This window comes from Furipterus horrens, unplaced genomic scaffold (assembly GCF_987537825.1).
Source record: "Furipterus horrens unplaced genomic scaffold, mFurHor1.1.pri manual_scaffold_4, whole genome shotgun sequence".
Classification (NCBI taxonomy): domain Eukaryota; kingdom Metazoa; phylum Chordata; class Mammalia; order Chiroptera; family Furipteridae; genus Furipterus; species Furipterus horrens.
Genome location: NW_028327174.1, coordinates 169077730 through 169093935, shown reverse-complemented (window position 1 = coordinate 169093935; position 16206 = coordinate 169077730).

Below are 16206 nucleotides of genomic sequence, written 5' to 3'. Positions count from 1 at the left end.
TTTAGTTTAATATTTGAAAATCAATCAACTTACCGTATTTACAAACTAAAAAGCTGATAGGAATGGATGGTGTTCACCAGATTGAGGAAAGTTCAAACTCAGTGCGAGTGCTGGGTCTGAGGCCACTCAGCAAATGTCCCAGGGTTTTCCAAGCCTCACGGCCACTCTCTGGGTACTTGCACATTTATGGTGAGGTAAGTGTTTACAGAGTCAGAAGAGTGAGGCCAGAAGAGTTTTTCAGGCCCGGCACTGACTAGGGTAGCTCCATGGGTTGGGTGTCATCCTGCAAACCAAAAGGTTGCTGGTTTGATTCGCGGTCAGGGCACATGCGTCGGTTGTGGGCCAGGTCCCTGGTTGGGGGCATGCAAGAGGCAACCAATTGATGTTTCTCTCACCCATCAATGTTTCTTCTTTCTCCTTTCCCTCCTCTCTAAAAATAAGTAAATAAAATCTTTTTTAGAAAAAGAAGAGTTTATCAGACCCTAACAGACCAAGATTTGGCCATGTGAAGGAAAGTCTCTGTACCAGTCAGGCGTGTGAGGAAAAAATGACTCTCATCCAGCTTGGGGTTGAGTTTCTACACTTTTCATCAGGGTGAACCTTTGCAACTGAGATATCCCTCCAGAATCTTAGTCACTGTCCATGGAAGCAGGGCCAGCCCTTTTTGCATCTCTGCCCTTCCTACCAGTCTCAATGTGCTTATAAGACTTCTCTTCAGCTAGTGTTCATGTTCATTGCTCTATATTTTCGTTGTACTGTAATTTCATTTGGGTCCTGGGAGGAGATGAGTGTAACATCTGCCTACTTGGCCACCACCTTAGATCTCTTAACTGACACATTTTTCTCCTCTTTTGTGCCTTCCTTGAATTCAGCTTGAGTGGTTGCTGTCACACATCCCATGTTGGGACCTAGTAGCTCTGTCAAAACCACAAGCAGAGAAAACTCAGTGATGGCTATTGTCATTTCTATTGTTTCCCAGCTTCAAACTTACTATTCCTTCAAATCATGACAACAGCAAGATCTAAGTGCCCACAGTGGGTGAAGATACATCACTAAGTTAAAGAAAAATCTGTAAGATTGCCAAGAATGATTTGTTTCTTGACCTGGATACTTGTTACAAGGATAAATCCAGTTGGTGAAAATTTAGCAAATCATATATTCATGAAATAGTATTTTTAAGTATGTATATTACATATAGTTAAAAAAATGAAATAAATAAAATAAGTCTGTAGTCTTACCCTGAATTACGTAACTTAGTGGCTGAAACTCACTTCCTCTCTGCTCTCTTCCACTGGTCACAACCACTCCCCCTTTCATTTCCAAATCAACGAACAGTTTTCTAGTGAGAAAGTGGTACGGTAACAACTGCTTATAGAACTTTTTGTTAAGTCAGTAACTCGGGGTAGGAGTTAATCCCAGTGAATCCTTTTTATCTCTTGGTTTCAGTAATCTCAACCAACCTCATAAGACTCCCACATTCTTCAGTTCTGCCTATATTGAAATCAGCAGTTACTTTTAAGTTTTAATAAATTTCACATGTTTTGTAGTAAAACTGTGTTTGGTTAGTTCCAGCCTTTAATTAGTAGGCTCTGGATTGGTGTAACCAGACATGAGGATGTTATTAGTGTGAACTGAATGTGATGTGTGTTACCCCATAACATATCAATACAAATCTTGTGTGCTCTGACAGCTTTAAACTCCACTGAGACCTGACCAGGATATGATTTTCAGTTGTAAAAGAAAACTGTAATTCACAAGTCTTTGACAGTTGTCATAGTCCCATACCTCAACTTCATTCATCTACCCAGAGTAGGTGATCATGTGAGTTTCAGCCAAAAAGACTTGGTGTGATTTTTTTAATCATTTAAATTTTAGACTTATTCTAAGTTCCTTAGTGGGCATACTGTGTATCTGGTTTTGGGGTGCTTTTTGATTTTTTAAAAATCATTTGTGATGTATGTTCATTGAGATGTAAACAATACTTTCCAATATAGGAAGCAATTTTAAAACCTTCACATCTAATGGAAGTACGATCTCTTGAAAATGTTATATCAGGGAGAAAATTTTCTTCTACAAAGTATAAAAAAGATGCTAAGATAAAATAACTGGAAATGAGCAAACTTGAATGAAAACATTGATTTAGGAGTTAGTGTCTGTTTTAAAAAGTAAACAAATGATTTCTAAGGTTGTTCTTATCTCAAACCCATATAAACACTGTGGGTGTCACCTAGTACAAAATTTCAGAAAACTTTCCTGACTCAACATTTTTGCATAATGGTGACTCAGCATTTTACCAAATCATAGCAGCCTTTTTACCAAATCATGACTCAGCAAATTTATGTAACAATAACACAGAATTTTATGAAACAATGACTTGGCATTTTACTAAATGATGAGTTGGCATTTTAGGTAAAAGCGACTCAGTGTTTAACCAAATAATATAAGCATTTTTTGCACAATGATGACTAAGCACTTTAAACAAATCATGACTCAGCATTTTACTAGATCACGACTCAGCATTTTTCTGTAACAATAACTCGCATTTGTATCAAGTCATGACTCAACATTTTTCCAAATCACAACTCAGCATTTTTTCATAACTGTGGCTCAGCATTTTTACTAAACTATGACTCAGTGTTATACCAAATCATGGCTCAGCGTTTATGCTCCATGATGACTCAGCATTTTTACCAAATCATGACCGCATTTTACCAAATATTGGCTCAGTTTTTTACGTATCAATGACAGCATTTTTACCATATCATGACAGCCTGTTTTTACCAAATCATGACTCAGCAATTTTATGTAGCATTAACACAGCATTTAATGTAACAATGACTTGGCGTTTTACTAAATGATGAGTTAGCATTTTATGTGAAAGTGATGTGTTTTACCAAATTATGACTAAGCATTTTTTGCACGATGACTAAGTGCTTTAAACAAATCATGATTCAGTGTTTTTAGCAAATCATGACTCATTTTACCTGATGACGACTCAGTATTTTTCTGTAACAATGGCTCACATTTGTATCAAATCATGACCCAGCATTTTTCCAAATCACAACTCAGCATTTTTCCAAATCACAACAGCATTTTCACCAAGTCGTGACTTGGAGGTTCCCCAAATCATGACTCAGCATTTTTTTATAACAGTGGCTTGGAGTTTTTACCAAATTATGACCGATGTGTTACCAAATCATGGTTCTGCATTTTGCTCCACCATGACTCAAAATTTTTACCAAATCATGATAGCGTTTTACCAAATATTGGCTCAGTTTTTTATGTAACAATGACTCAGCATTTTTACCAAATCATGACAGCATTTTTATGTAACAGTGACACAGCATTTTAAATCAAATCATGACTCAGCATCTTTGCCAAATCATGACTCAGCGTTTTTCCAGATCATGACTTGGTGTTTTTACATAATAATGATGCGGTATTTTAATCAAATCATGGCTCAGCATTTTACATAACAATGACTCATCAGGAACTAGGGGTGGCCATATAAGACAGTGGGGCAGAGCCTGATCTCTGCCATCAAACTTGGGGGTGAATCTTGGCTCTGCTCACCAACTGCAGTGCCCAGGGCAAGCCACTTCCCCTTTCTGGACCTCAGTTTCCCTACCTGTAAAATAGGGATAATGATGCAGCATCTATTATTTAGTTTTTTGATATAAGTCAGTCTTAACATCAGTATTAATACTGAAGTTTTCTTAAGAGTCACACATGGTGTGTTTACAAGTGACTTATACGGCTTGCCAGGACAGAGAGACTGCCCATGTTGAAGCTTAACACAGGACTCTCAACTTCTGGACTTCTCTCTTCCTGATCATTATGCTGTATGACTTTAGCAAAATACACATTTTATAACTTACATTTCTCATATCCTTTTTTAAACTGTTAGATTTGTGAATGTTTTGTTTGGTTAGATGATTGGTGTTATTCTCATACTAATTTCAATATAACTTCAATATAATTTCACAGAAATATATAATGCAGATGATAGGGCAGAGTAGTAGCTTTCACCTTACAAGCAAAAAAAAAGTTATTCTTGAGAGAATATTTTAGCAAGATTTTTTTTTTCAATGAGATTTTACTGCAGTAGAAGTCACTGTTAAATCCCAATGATTCCAAAAGTATCTCCCATTTTCTGGGATAGAAAAAACAAGCATCAGCTTCTGAGAAGCTACCTCTGCCTATAAAGGGGACTTACTGTTCTGCTTTGGATGTTATGAGAAGTCTCAAAGCACAGGATGACCTCACTTCATCCCCAGAAGCAGCAGCCTGCTGACTTCTTTTACTTTGGGGGTTTTGACACAGTTATAGGGCTGGCTGTGGAAACCAGGTTAGCTCAATACTGCCTGGGTTACAAGGGACATCTTATTAGAGAATGCCAAAGAACTTTCTGTTAAGTTAGCCTTTCTTCTTCATCCATATTTTCATTCTGGGACATGATTTTCTTTGCAGAAAGGAGGGTGTTCCAAGTAGTTCATTTTGGATTTCAGTGGCTATTAGAGGAAGAGGAAAAGAAAGAGGAAGAGAAAGAGAAAGAGAAAGAAGAAGAGAGAGAAAGAAACTTTTCTTCTTAATATCTACCTATGAGTGGGAACACCATCTAAACACTTGCTAAAGATTGTCATAGCTTGTTGTATAAAAAAACAAATTTCCTATTTTCTTATTTTCATGAGAACACTGAGAACAGGTCCTCATAGCTTAGCCCAAGACTCCTTCCATCTGAGAACCAGGCCCTTAGCCAGCCTCCTCCCCAGCACATATGGTCTCTGCCTCCTTCTACATCTCTTGTACTTTCCTAGGTACTTTACTCTAGAGCCAAAACACACATGTGGGACCTAGCCTACAACTATTTAGCAGAGACTTAAGATGATGAGTAAAGCCAAATTTTAAAGCAAATCAAAACACAGCACAAAATAAAAACCCTTCCATTTATTTTTAATCTCTTTCTTTCCCTCATCATCCTTCTTGATTACTATTTATTTTTCAATATTTCTCAACAACACAAGCAGGTTTGTTTCTGCTCTGTTTCCTATCACTTTTCTCCAGACAGCCATGGGGAGTGAAGCAGACGTAAGACTGCCATCTTGTGCTCAAGGCAGTTATCATTGCTTCTTTTTAAATCAAATGTGATTTTTGGAATTTGAGAGATCTTGGAGTCCAGGCATGATGCTCTCTGACCTAGGTTTTCCGGAAGCTTTATAAATTTCCTATCCTTTGGCTTTGCTCTTTTTTGGCTTTCCCTCTCCAGGATCTCATGAGTCATCCCTTAGTTGAAAGCCTTTTTTTTTTCAAATGACTCCAAGTGTGACTTAGAATAATTATAGTTCAGACACCAGTACCTGTGTTTTTATGATTGAACTCAGTGGCCCAACTCAGGAGACTGGGCACTTAATAACTAAGGCACAACAGGTCGTTTAAAACCAAAGACCTTGTAGGTCTTCTCCAAATCCTACCATCATCTTTACATTGGAAACTGAGTGCTCATGAACGTTGTACTGCATTCCAGAACCTTGGATGAAGACCCTTTGGGGACCTCATTGAAAGCAAAAATGTTTGTTCTGTGAAAAATCCTGTTAAGAGGGTGAAAATACAAATTATAGAATAAAAGAACATATTTGCAAACCACAGAGCCAATTAAAAGACTTACACCTAGACTATACAAAGAACCCTAAAAATTCAACATAAAAAAAAAGTCACGAAATCCAATCAGAAATGAGCCCAGACACAAACAGATAATTCACCAAAGAGGAAATATAGAGAATTAATAGCACACAAACAACTTTCAAAATCATTAACTATTAGGAAAATACAAATTAAAACTACAACAAAGATATTACTACCTACCTTTCTGAATTGCTTAAAAATTTTTTTCTAATAGTGGTAACATCAAATGCTGGCAAGGATGTCAAGAAACTGGGTCATTCATTCATTGCTGATGGGAATATAAAATGGGGTAGCTACTCCGGAATATCATTTTGCAGTTTCCTCTAAAACTAAAAATGTACTTGCCATATGACCCAGAAATTGCACTTTGGAGCATTTATTCCAGAGAAGTTAAAATCTATATTCACACAAAAACTTGTACATGAATATTCATAGCAGCTTTATGCATAATAGCCAAAATTAGGACTAGCCCTAATTTCTTCAATATGTGAGTGGTTAAGCAAACTGTAGTATATCCATACCATGAAATACTACTCAGTGATTTAAAAAAAAGAATGAACTACAGATACCACAACTTGAATGGACCTCAAGGAAATTATGCTGAGTGACAAAAAGTCAGTCTCAAGAGGTCAAATACTATATGATTCCATTTATATTATTCTCATAATAAGATTATAGAGATGGGGAACAGATTAGTGGTTGCCAAGGGTTAGGGATTGGCAGGAGGGGAGAATGTTAGAGTGTGGGTGTAGCTAGAAAGGGTGAGTATGAAGGAGCTTTGTGGTTTTTGTTTAGTTCTGCATTTTGATTCTGAATGGTAATTACATGAAGCTACATGTGTGATATAACTGCATGCAACTACACACAAACACACACACACAAATAAGTACAACTGGTAAAATCTGAATTAACTCTATAGGCTGTACCAATATCAATGTCCTGATTTTTATATTGTTCTATAGTTTATAAGATATCAACATTGGAGGAGGCCGGGTAAAGGGATCCATGGAACTTCTCTGCACATTCCTTTGCAATTTCTTCTGAGTCTGTATTTATTTCAAAATAAAAAATTTTTAAATTCACAAACTTCAGCATATCAACTATAATTAATAATAAACCATTTATGCTATACCTTACAACAGAACACAACACAGTACACAACATTGCACCTGAACTGAAAACCAAGGTCCTTCTCCTTCCCTCCGAAACGGATTACATTTAATCCGCCTCATAGAGTGGCTTTCACAATTACTAACTAATCCAATGAACTCAGAAAAAAACTGAATCAAACATCTCAGGAACAAAGAGCCTTTGTCATTCCCTAAAAGCGCATCCGTTCAGGATTTTCCCTCCTGTTGAGTGAACTGTGAGTCACTTGCCTTGAAGATTAGCTGATGAATACTAAATGCTTACAAAGGTAGTGGAGTGAGTGGTTCAATGTGTTAGCCAGGACAAGCCAACTGCTCTAAGAAACAAGCCCCAATTCCAAGTGGCCTAACACAATACAAGTTTATTCCTTACTAGGCAAAGCCCAAAGGAAATCAATCTGATTGGATGAATCTCCTCCCCCAGGGATCCCTCGGGGATCCAGGCTCCTTCCTGCTATATCTAGTCTACCTTCAATAGAAGTTTGCTCTGGCATCACCCAACTGCAACAGAAAGGAAGAGAGAGAATACATTGAATGGAACAAGACGCTTTCCAAGTCAGCTCTGGAGTAGCATGCATCACTTCCTCCAGTGCTACAGACAGGGCACCACCCAGAGGCAGGTGGACTGGGAAATGTAGGTTAGCTGAGTGCGCAGGAGAGGAAATGATTTGTTGAGCATAGAGCAAGTCTGCTACACCAATGTTCCCAGAGGCACTCTACCTGAAGGCTGAAGTCAACTATTAAGGGACTGAAGAAGACATGGGATGGGATGGGCAATAAGGGACTGAAGTAACTGAGTGTGGGATGCACATTCTAGGTGGAAGCTCTGATTTCAGGAATTACCAGCAAACCATAACTTTTGGCATTCAGAAAGATCCTGAAATTTCTAGATGATTGACAATCACTCTCACAGCTTCCAGAGTGTGATCATATGTTTTGCCAGTTATTTTTCTTATTACTTACACTGATATTATCCTGCATATAATAGTTATGCACTGTAAATTATTCAGACCTCAATTCTCCCTTTCCATTTCTTAAAGGTGAAATAATACACCAAATAGAGCCAAAAAAGGAGGAAAATTCTCCCACTAAATTTTCCCCTTACAAGAAGCTAGAGCTGAGTTAGGGCATAGAAAACCCATAGTTTCCAGAATGCGCATAGCTTCTAGTCACCTTTCCCCGCAGCACAAAGATCTGCCAGAACTTGCAAATAAGAAATTTGTGGCATCGTGGGGAGAACAGCCCCAGTAACACAACTTTCCCTTGGCCACCCTCCCAACGGGGCTAAATTTGGCCTCTCAATGGCACAGGTGGGTTATAAAAAGACCTAGTCATCATAAGAATGTCCTGAACGTAAAACAAACCTTCTAAATAATAATGGCAGATCCATTTCTAAGCCAACATGGAGCACATGGTTCATTTCTAACCAGCATCCCTTCCAAATGTCCCACCAAAATGCACCTCCTTCCCTGAACTCCCCACTAACTCCTTGCATAAACCCGCGGTGCTCCTCATAAACCAACCCTTGCTGCCCCCATCTGCTCCTGGCACAGGCTTTCCAGAGTGGTCTCTTCTTTTATGGTGTTGCCATGACTCTGGTTGTCTGAGGTAGAAATCGAAGTCATTCTTACACTCCTTTCTCACTAGCATAATGAAATTAACAAGCTAGTTGGAAGTGGAAGCAAGCCACTTCTTCAAGTAGACAAAACTTTAAAAGTGCTTTATCAAAGGCAGAAAAACCATTATTTTCTGTATTCCCTTTTCTAGGAAAAAGAGAAAAATAACAAAAGCTACATTCCTACTAGAGATTTATTCACACAACCAGCTGCCAACTTACATGTTAGGTCACATAGCCCTGTTTTCATGATCCCCAGTATCCAGCAGAGAAAGCTGACATTCATATGCAAGGAATATTCATGCATGTTCCATTGGCTGTAAACTCTAGGCCAGAAGGTGACAATGTACATTCAAAAGGTTTTGGTAACAGCACATAAAATAACCAGAGTTCCTGTTAACTGGAATAATTTCCCAGGTGTTACCATTAATGAAGTTTTTTACTACATATTGGAGAAATTTGTCATTCTGAGGTTAGTAGCACATTGGAAGGTACTTACTGAGGTACTGTGATGCCAGAATTCCAAGTATGAAGGGAGGTTAGGAACTCAATGACATGAGCATGGTGGACACTCAAAAGCAACTCCAGATGAAACTAGTAAAATAGTGGAATTCCACTGGTGTTGGTTGAGCACCTTCTACAAGTCAAACATGCAATCTTAACATAAAGACTACCCTCTAGATATTTCTGTGGTCTTTGGAGAAATAAGGAAATTGAGGCTTTGAAATAACTTGACCAAAATTATATAGGCAATTGGGGTGGAGCCAAACTTCAATCCTTAGATTCCAAAACCCTTGCTCTCTCCACTACTACACATTACGTAAAAATCCCTGTTGCCAGCGTCATCTCTCATTCTTTGAGCTGTCCCACATGAATACTATTTATCCATGCTCTTTGAGAAAAATGAATTTTTTTCTACCCTGGACCCTCAATTTATCTCAGAAAATCCCACCTAATTTGTCTTTCATCTCTGAGCTTTCTTTCAAACCTGATCTCTTTCCTTATTAACCCCATGACTACATGGTTTTACATCATTATGAAAACAACTCCTGAAGTCACATTTATTGAAAAACCTTAAGCTTATTTGCACACAGGGTGCCTTTTACCACTCTCCTTAAACATTTCCCCAAATCTCCATCTCAATTATAAAAGCTGTACTTTAAATACAAACCTTTCTCTTAAAATAGCACTTTGTGTAGATAAAATGAATTAATATCACCTCCAGCAGCATGGGCAGAGAAAATAAGGCTTTCTAAAAAAAAAATGCTTCTAAGAATATCATTAAAAGGGGCTTACCTAGATGTAGTATCTTAAGGAAACAAAGGCAGGCAGGCAGACAGAAAGTGAAAAATAAATGGAGTGAATATTAATAGGATGGTTCTTTGTCAGGACAGCCCATATAATGTGACAATTATAAGTGGAAGTAAAACATCAGTACCAGACACTGAAAACAGCAGCCAAAGCTGCAAATCAGGAGGACCCTGAGGGCCTGTTGTGTGGAGAGTGTGGGGGTCACTCAGTTGTCTCATTGCCATACCTATGCAGAATGATCACAATGTGGGCAAGCATTTGGGGAAAGAGTGGGTGGGTGAGTGAGCAGAGAGGCCCTTTGAGAACCAAACTGGGATATGAAATTAGCTCAGCAAGAAACATTGATCAGAAGACTAATAAAATAACACTGATAAGCAAAGAAATAAGCTCTCATTTTTTAGAGTCTGAGAAGCTGTTTTGGATATGGGGTATGGAGTGTAGGCCAGACAGGCAACAGTGACTGTTTGCACCCAGAGGCAGCCAATATTCCATGCTTGGAGCACAGTCTCCTGAAATTTGGGGAACCAACGTACTCCCAAATACTCCAATGTTCTTCTGAGGTGAGAAATGAGCGTTCTTGCTGTGGTTAAGAAAAAGGGTCTTATGAACAGTAGATGCTCAAGAATTTTGTTCATTGTTATGTAGTCTTTCCTAGTTTATAAATAAACCTTTAACCATGGTAAGAATGTTTTCAATGGGATAAAATGCTGCCTTGTGAAATTGGAGGGCTTATGAAAAATTATACAATGCATGTGTGAAGTCCACACACCTAAAGTGATCAGTCATAGTTCTAACGTATTCCAAAATGCAAGAAAGGGATGTAATTTGTAATGATTTGGCAGAAGACAATAGAGGTTAGCACTGTGGTTGAAAATTGTTTAGAACCTTATTGCTCAAGGAAGCCATGAAAAGTTAGATGACAACACAGGTCATGTTGCATCAACAGGGACAATCTCTTTGTCCTCTGTGGATGCATTACAACATTCACCCAATTGCCTTTTGTCATTTCTAACATCTTATTGTGAGAGAGGCTTTCAGAATCACTGTTAAGGCCCGTGTGATCCAAAGAACAAATGGGAGTCATCTGGCCAGGAAATTCATGCAGAGATCTGTTAAAGGAATAGTTGCAATAATTATCAAAATAAAATCTGAGGAATTCCTATACTAAAATAATTTATTTAAATATATGAATAAATATAAAAATTATATATATATATACGTATATATATACACACACACACATACATATATATATATAAACTACTTTTTTTGTCACATGTAACTTTAGGAACTTTAGTGACAAGAAAGCTCCAAGACCTAAAGAAACCAAACAATTCACTTTGATAACATAGCTAAATTAAAACAACTTACAAATTTCTGAGATCCTTTTTCAAATTGTATATAACTTGGCAGGTGCATCATGAAAAAATTTTTTCTTAAAACAAAGATATCAGAAACAATTTGTTGTTGTGATCTCATCCCTTTTTTTATACTAAGTTGCCATCACAGATAATAAAATGATTGGATGAAGGATCTGATTGACAGTTGAAAAATCTCTAAGCAACTGGATGTTGTTGAGAGTGAGGCTGAATTTCTTCATCTGACTGGTCCAGGAATCCAATAGAAGTCCCCTAAAGAGGATAAATGGCAATAAAAAAATATAAGAAAAATAAATAATAAAAAAACTAAAGGAATAGAGACTGTATCATGCAGAGCAATATTACCCTCTTATAACATCATTATTAATTTATCTTAATTTATCATCTTATTATATGGTATCGTATTGTATCGGCAGCCGTCCGTCTCGAGAGACGATGGTGTAGCTTCTTAAGAGTCTATCTGCACCGCCAAGAATGGCTGTGCAGTCCGACTCGGGAGTGACACGGTATCTGTCTCCTCCCGTGTTGAATCGACATCTTGCGATGACGCTGGAGTGTCCTCTCCAGTGAAGCTGAAGCTACAGAGCCTGGGCAGGGTGATATGGAGGGTCTGCTGTTGCCCATGCAGCAGACCCCCCCTCTCTTCGCAGCTGAAGGGTCCAAGGGAAAGACGGAGTCAATACAGCTTGGCTTCAGGTGCGCCGCAGGAGTTGCCGGTGTTGACTACAATGTCAAACCGCCTTAGGGACTCCGGCTCCGGATTTTCTGTCGGGGTTTACTCCCTTAGCCTTTCCCCTGAAGAGGTATGCCGCAAGGCAGCGGAGGTTTTTGGAGTCAGAGTTTTCCTTCTCTGAATTATATGGTATATTAATATGATTTTAATGCTATACATGGCTCCACCCATGATGACCTTGTGCAGGATACACTAGAACATACCAGAACTCTGTCTCCCTCTATTAATTCTCCCCTTTGCTCCTGAACACATTCCAAGCAAGTGAACATGATTGTAGGACATGGGTAGTCTTTGCCCTTTTTTTCTAAATTAACACAAAGATTCACAGCACCCAATATACCAGCCTCATCACCTTCTTTAACTCTTTCTAATAACCAGTTTCCTGTTTTCAGTACTTCTTAAAAAAAAATCAGGAAAATTATTCCAGTAGATGTTAAAGTACTTACATTTTAATTTCCTGGTTTATAAAATATTAAAAATTATGAAGGCATATACTCCAAAGAAACATGAGAAATAATAAGATGGAAATTTGCTCTGAAGCCAAGGTATATATAACAATGCTTATTGAACACTTACAAGAAGTGATTCATCATTTTATTTAATCTTGACCCCAACTTAAAATAGAGATATTATTGTCCCCAATTTACAAATAAGGAAACTGAGGCTCAGGGATGGTATCTTGGAAAAGCTATACATCTGGGAAGTGGCAGAGCCAGAACCCAACCCCAAGTCTGTCTGACTCTAGTCACTGCTCTTTAATATCATGTCAAGGGCTCCTAAACACCAATCCAAGCTGGGGTTCGCGGGTGACAATGATTTAGGCAGTCAGCAGTACCAGAGCAAAATATATTCAATTTTTTTTAATTATGAGATTATATCCTTCCTACAACTTTTGGGTTTAAAACACCCCTCTTTTTATGAAATGCTGTTACATTAGGCCATTAATGTTAGCTATCCTCTCGCACACCACAGTCCATTGTGGTGGCTCTAATGGTAGCTCTCCTCCAGGCAGTGACTCAGGAATCCAGGTAACTACTATTGTGTGGATCCACCATCTTCAAGTTTTTCACTTCACCCTGAGCATGAGGAATGTGAGAAAGGGCAGAGAAGGCACTCTGGCTCTTAATTGCCTGGGTCTAGAACTGAATCAAGTCATTTCTGCTTACATTCCATTGGCCAGATCATAGTCAAATAGCTCCACCTGACTAGAGGGAGATTGGAAAATAGTGTTCTTGTGCACCAGAAAAAGAGAAGTGAACTTTGGTGAATACTAGCAGTTGCTACAAGAGATGGGACTAGTAAATAGTACATGTTTTGTATAAATGTCCTTCTTAGCAAAATCAACTATTGGTAACTCTAAGTTGAAGTCCTAGTCTACATAGTAAATGTTAAAAGAAAATATTCAGATAAATTCATTTTTAAAATAACTAGACTGTGACAGATTAGGAGGCAAATAATTTGAAATTTAGCAAGAAAATGCCTCTTTAATACTTATAAATGAGTTTTGTAGCAATATTACTAAACGGACCGGCTGTTACTAATTTTTAATAACACTTGTTAAAACTTGTTTCTCATCATACTTTCTGTACAACAGATTCCCAGTCTATCACAGAGTATCACAGACCCCATGTAAAGAATAATGGTAATATATTATTACCATTAATAAGTGAATATATAAATCTCCTTTGTTTATAATAAAATATACCCATTAGAACTCTCAATCCAAATTTCAAAAATTTGTATTTTTAAGGCCTATTTATTCAATTTACACAATTGAAAGAATTGACTTAACCATTTTCTTAGAAGAGGTAATTCTGTGCTTCTTTTTAAAAGGCCTTATATAAATTGTACAGTTGCCACACTAATTCAAGGTGGTGGGACGGGAACAATTAAAATATCTATAAAAGCAAGAAAAAAATTCAGATGCCTAAAATTGTAATGGCATTTCAAAAGCATTGTTTTAGAAGAAAGTCTGAGCTTTTGGACTGACCACCAATGTTTCCATTTTAACAATGATTTCTGAAGTGAACTGTAAACTATTTGATGTGACTGTTGAACATAAGGAAGGTCGATCACCATGGTTCCTTGCTGCCTGGATGTAAACACTAATGGGTGTTTCTCAACTCTGATGGGTGTAGAATTGCCCTCTGATCATCTACCACTTAAGTTCAGAACAAAAGTAGGCCAAAATATAAATTATTGAGTATTTTAAATAATCTGTCAGAGAGAGTGTTTTTTCAACTCAGAAACTCTGGGGCCTGAACACTTTGACAGTAATCTGCAAATCCACTGAACCCATCTGGTTTTGATTCTCTCATTCATTTGAGTCAACACACTAGTTTGAGATGATGTCATTGGTGCCTAAAGTTACTTTTTAAACAATTGTCTTTAAGGGTTGATTTGTTAAAACTCAGCAACCTTTACACATTGATGAAGTAAAATCACTATTGAAATGTTCATATAAAACTTCTAGCAAAATGAATTTTAAGCATACCTGCTCTTGTGGAGGGTGGGGAGAAAATCTCTAATTCCTAGTTTACATATGTAGACATTTTTTAATAACAAACCAATAAAGCACAATAAAGAAAAATCCCATCTAAGACTCTTTTTAATTGCTCAGCTCCTTATTAATCCTCCTCTGATGCTCCATAAATTAGATCTAATAGGGCCTTTTGACAAGGCACCAGTAAGAGCCTGCAAACTTCAGATTTCAATTTCCCAACAAACTATGTGGGTCAATGGTCTCTCATAAGTACCTCAAATCCAACCAAAACTGAACTCATCACCTCCATAAAACCTATTCTCTGCCCAATTTGTATCTTCATTCAATCAAGCCACCCAAGCTCAAAACTTTTACTCATTTCTGGCACTTATTTTTCTTCTCTCACCACATTTAAATCATTGCGAATTCCTATTGATTGTTTCTTGAAATAGTTCTTGAATTTGCCTCTTTCCTACAGGACCACTTTGATTAGTTCAGGTATTTACAACTTCAAGCCTAAGATTACCAAAAGAACTTCCTTACTGGTTTGCCTAGTTCCCCTTTCCCTTCTATCTACTGGCTCTATTCTCCTCTGTTACACATCTATTTTAAAATATCTCTTGGTTTTCCATCCCCATTCCCAAACTGAACCCAAACTCAAGAGAATCTGAATGCTAACATCCCTCTAAAATGTTTTCTCCTCTTTCTCTGTACATGGCCTTGCCTAAACGCCACCCAACGTACTCTTCTGACTTCTCAAACACAGCCTCCAAGGCCCTTCCTCCCCAATTTCGATCATGCCAATCCTGTCCATTTGCAGTCCTCTTTGTTCTCCTCCCTTTTCTATCAGTTACAACACTTAAATCCTTATAGTTTCAGCTCAGTAATGTTTCTGCATTAGGAATCTTACAATTTCCAATAGAAGTTATTTCTCTTAGCTACTATCATTTCTTGTTTGTTGCTTTCAATATAGATCTATCTTACATTGCCTTACATTCTTTCAAATATCTTTAACTCCAATTCCTATTGATCTTTTTATCCTCCACGGCTCTTGTCATGGTAAGAACCCTCTTGCTTGCTGAGCAAATGCCCACTTAGCCTTCAAGTCCTACTTCAAATACCACCTTGTCGGAGAAGACTTTCTTGACTCTAAAGGAGTTACTTCACACATAATTTCTTGCCTTACTTCTGACTCTGATTCCCTACATTATCTTTTATTTTTTCTTACAGAGTGTTTGCCCTACACGAATATTAGGACTATATCTTAGTCATTCTTTTTGATCTTTATACAGTATTTCAAGCTCACTACAGGACCTGTGTGATATGTAATACCCAGAAGCTGTAGTAAGTTTAACTGTATTAAGATACATTTCTGCAAGATGGCCCCATTAAACTGGTTTTATTCTCAATAATCTAATAATCAGACAGGGCCCACCTGGAATTATTAATCATAATAAAAAATAGGTAAAATTGGAATGTCCAAATGTGATAATGACAGAGGAGACTATTCCATATCCACATGATGCATTGTTATGCAGCCATTTTAAATTATGTTTATGAAAGTCTAAAATAACAGAAAATTCTAATGCTGTGTTCAGTCAACAAATCTTTACTACTAACACAAAAGTTAAAATATAGAATATAAATACATATGTTATGACCAAAATTATGTCAAACAAGCATAAGAGCTATTCCCAAGGGGAAAAAAAATCCCAAAATATAAATAACTGTGTATACATAGTAGAAAAGTGCTTTTTTCCTCCTACTGTTTTTGCCATATCTTCTGCAATGAATATGCATTTCTTTTATAATCTGAAAGCACAATATATTCTTAAAGACTTTATAAACTGTCATTT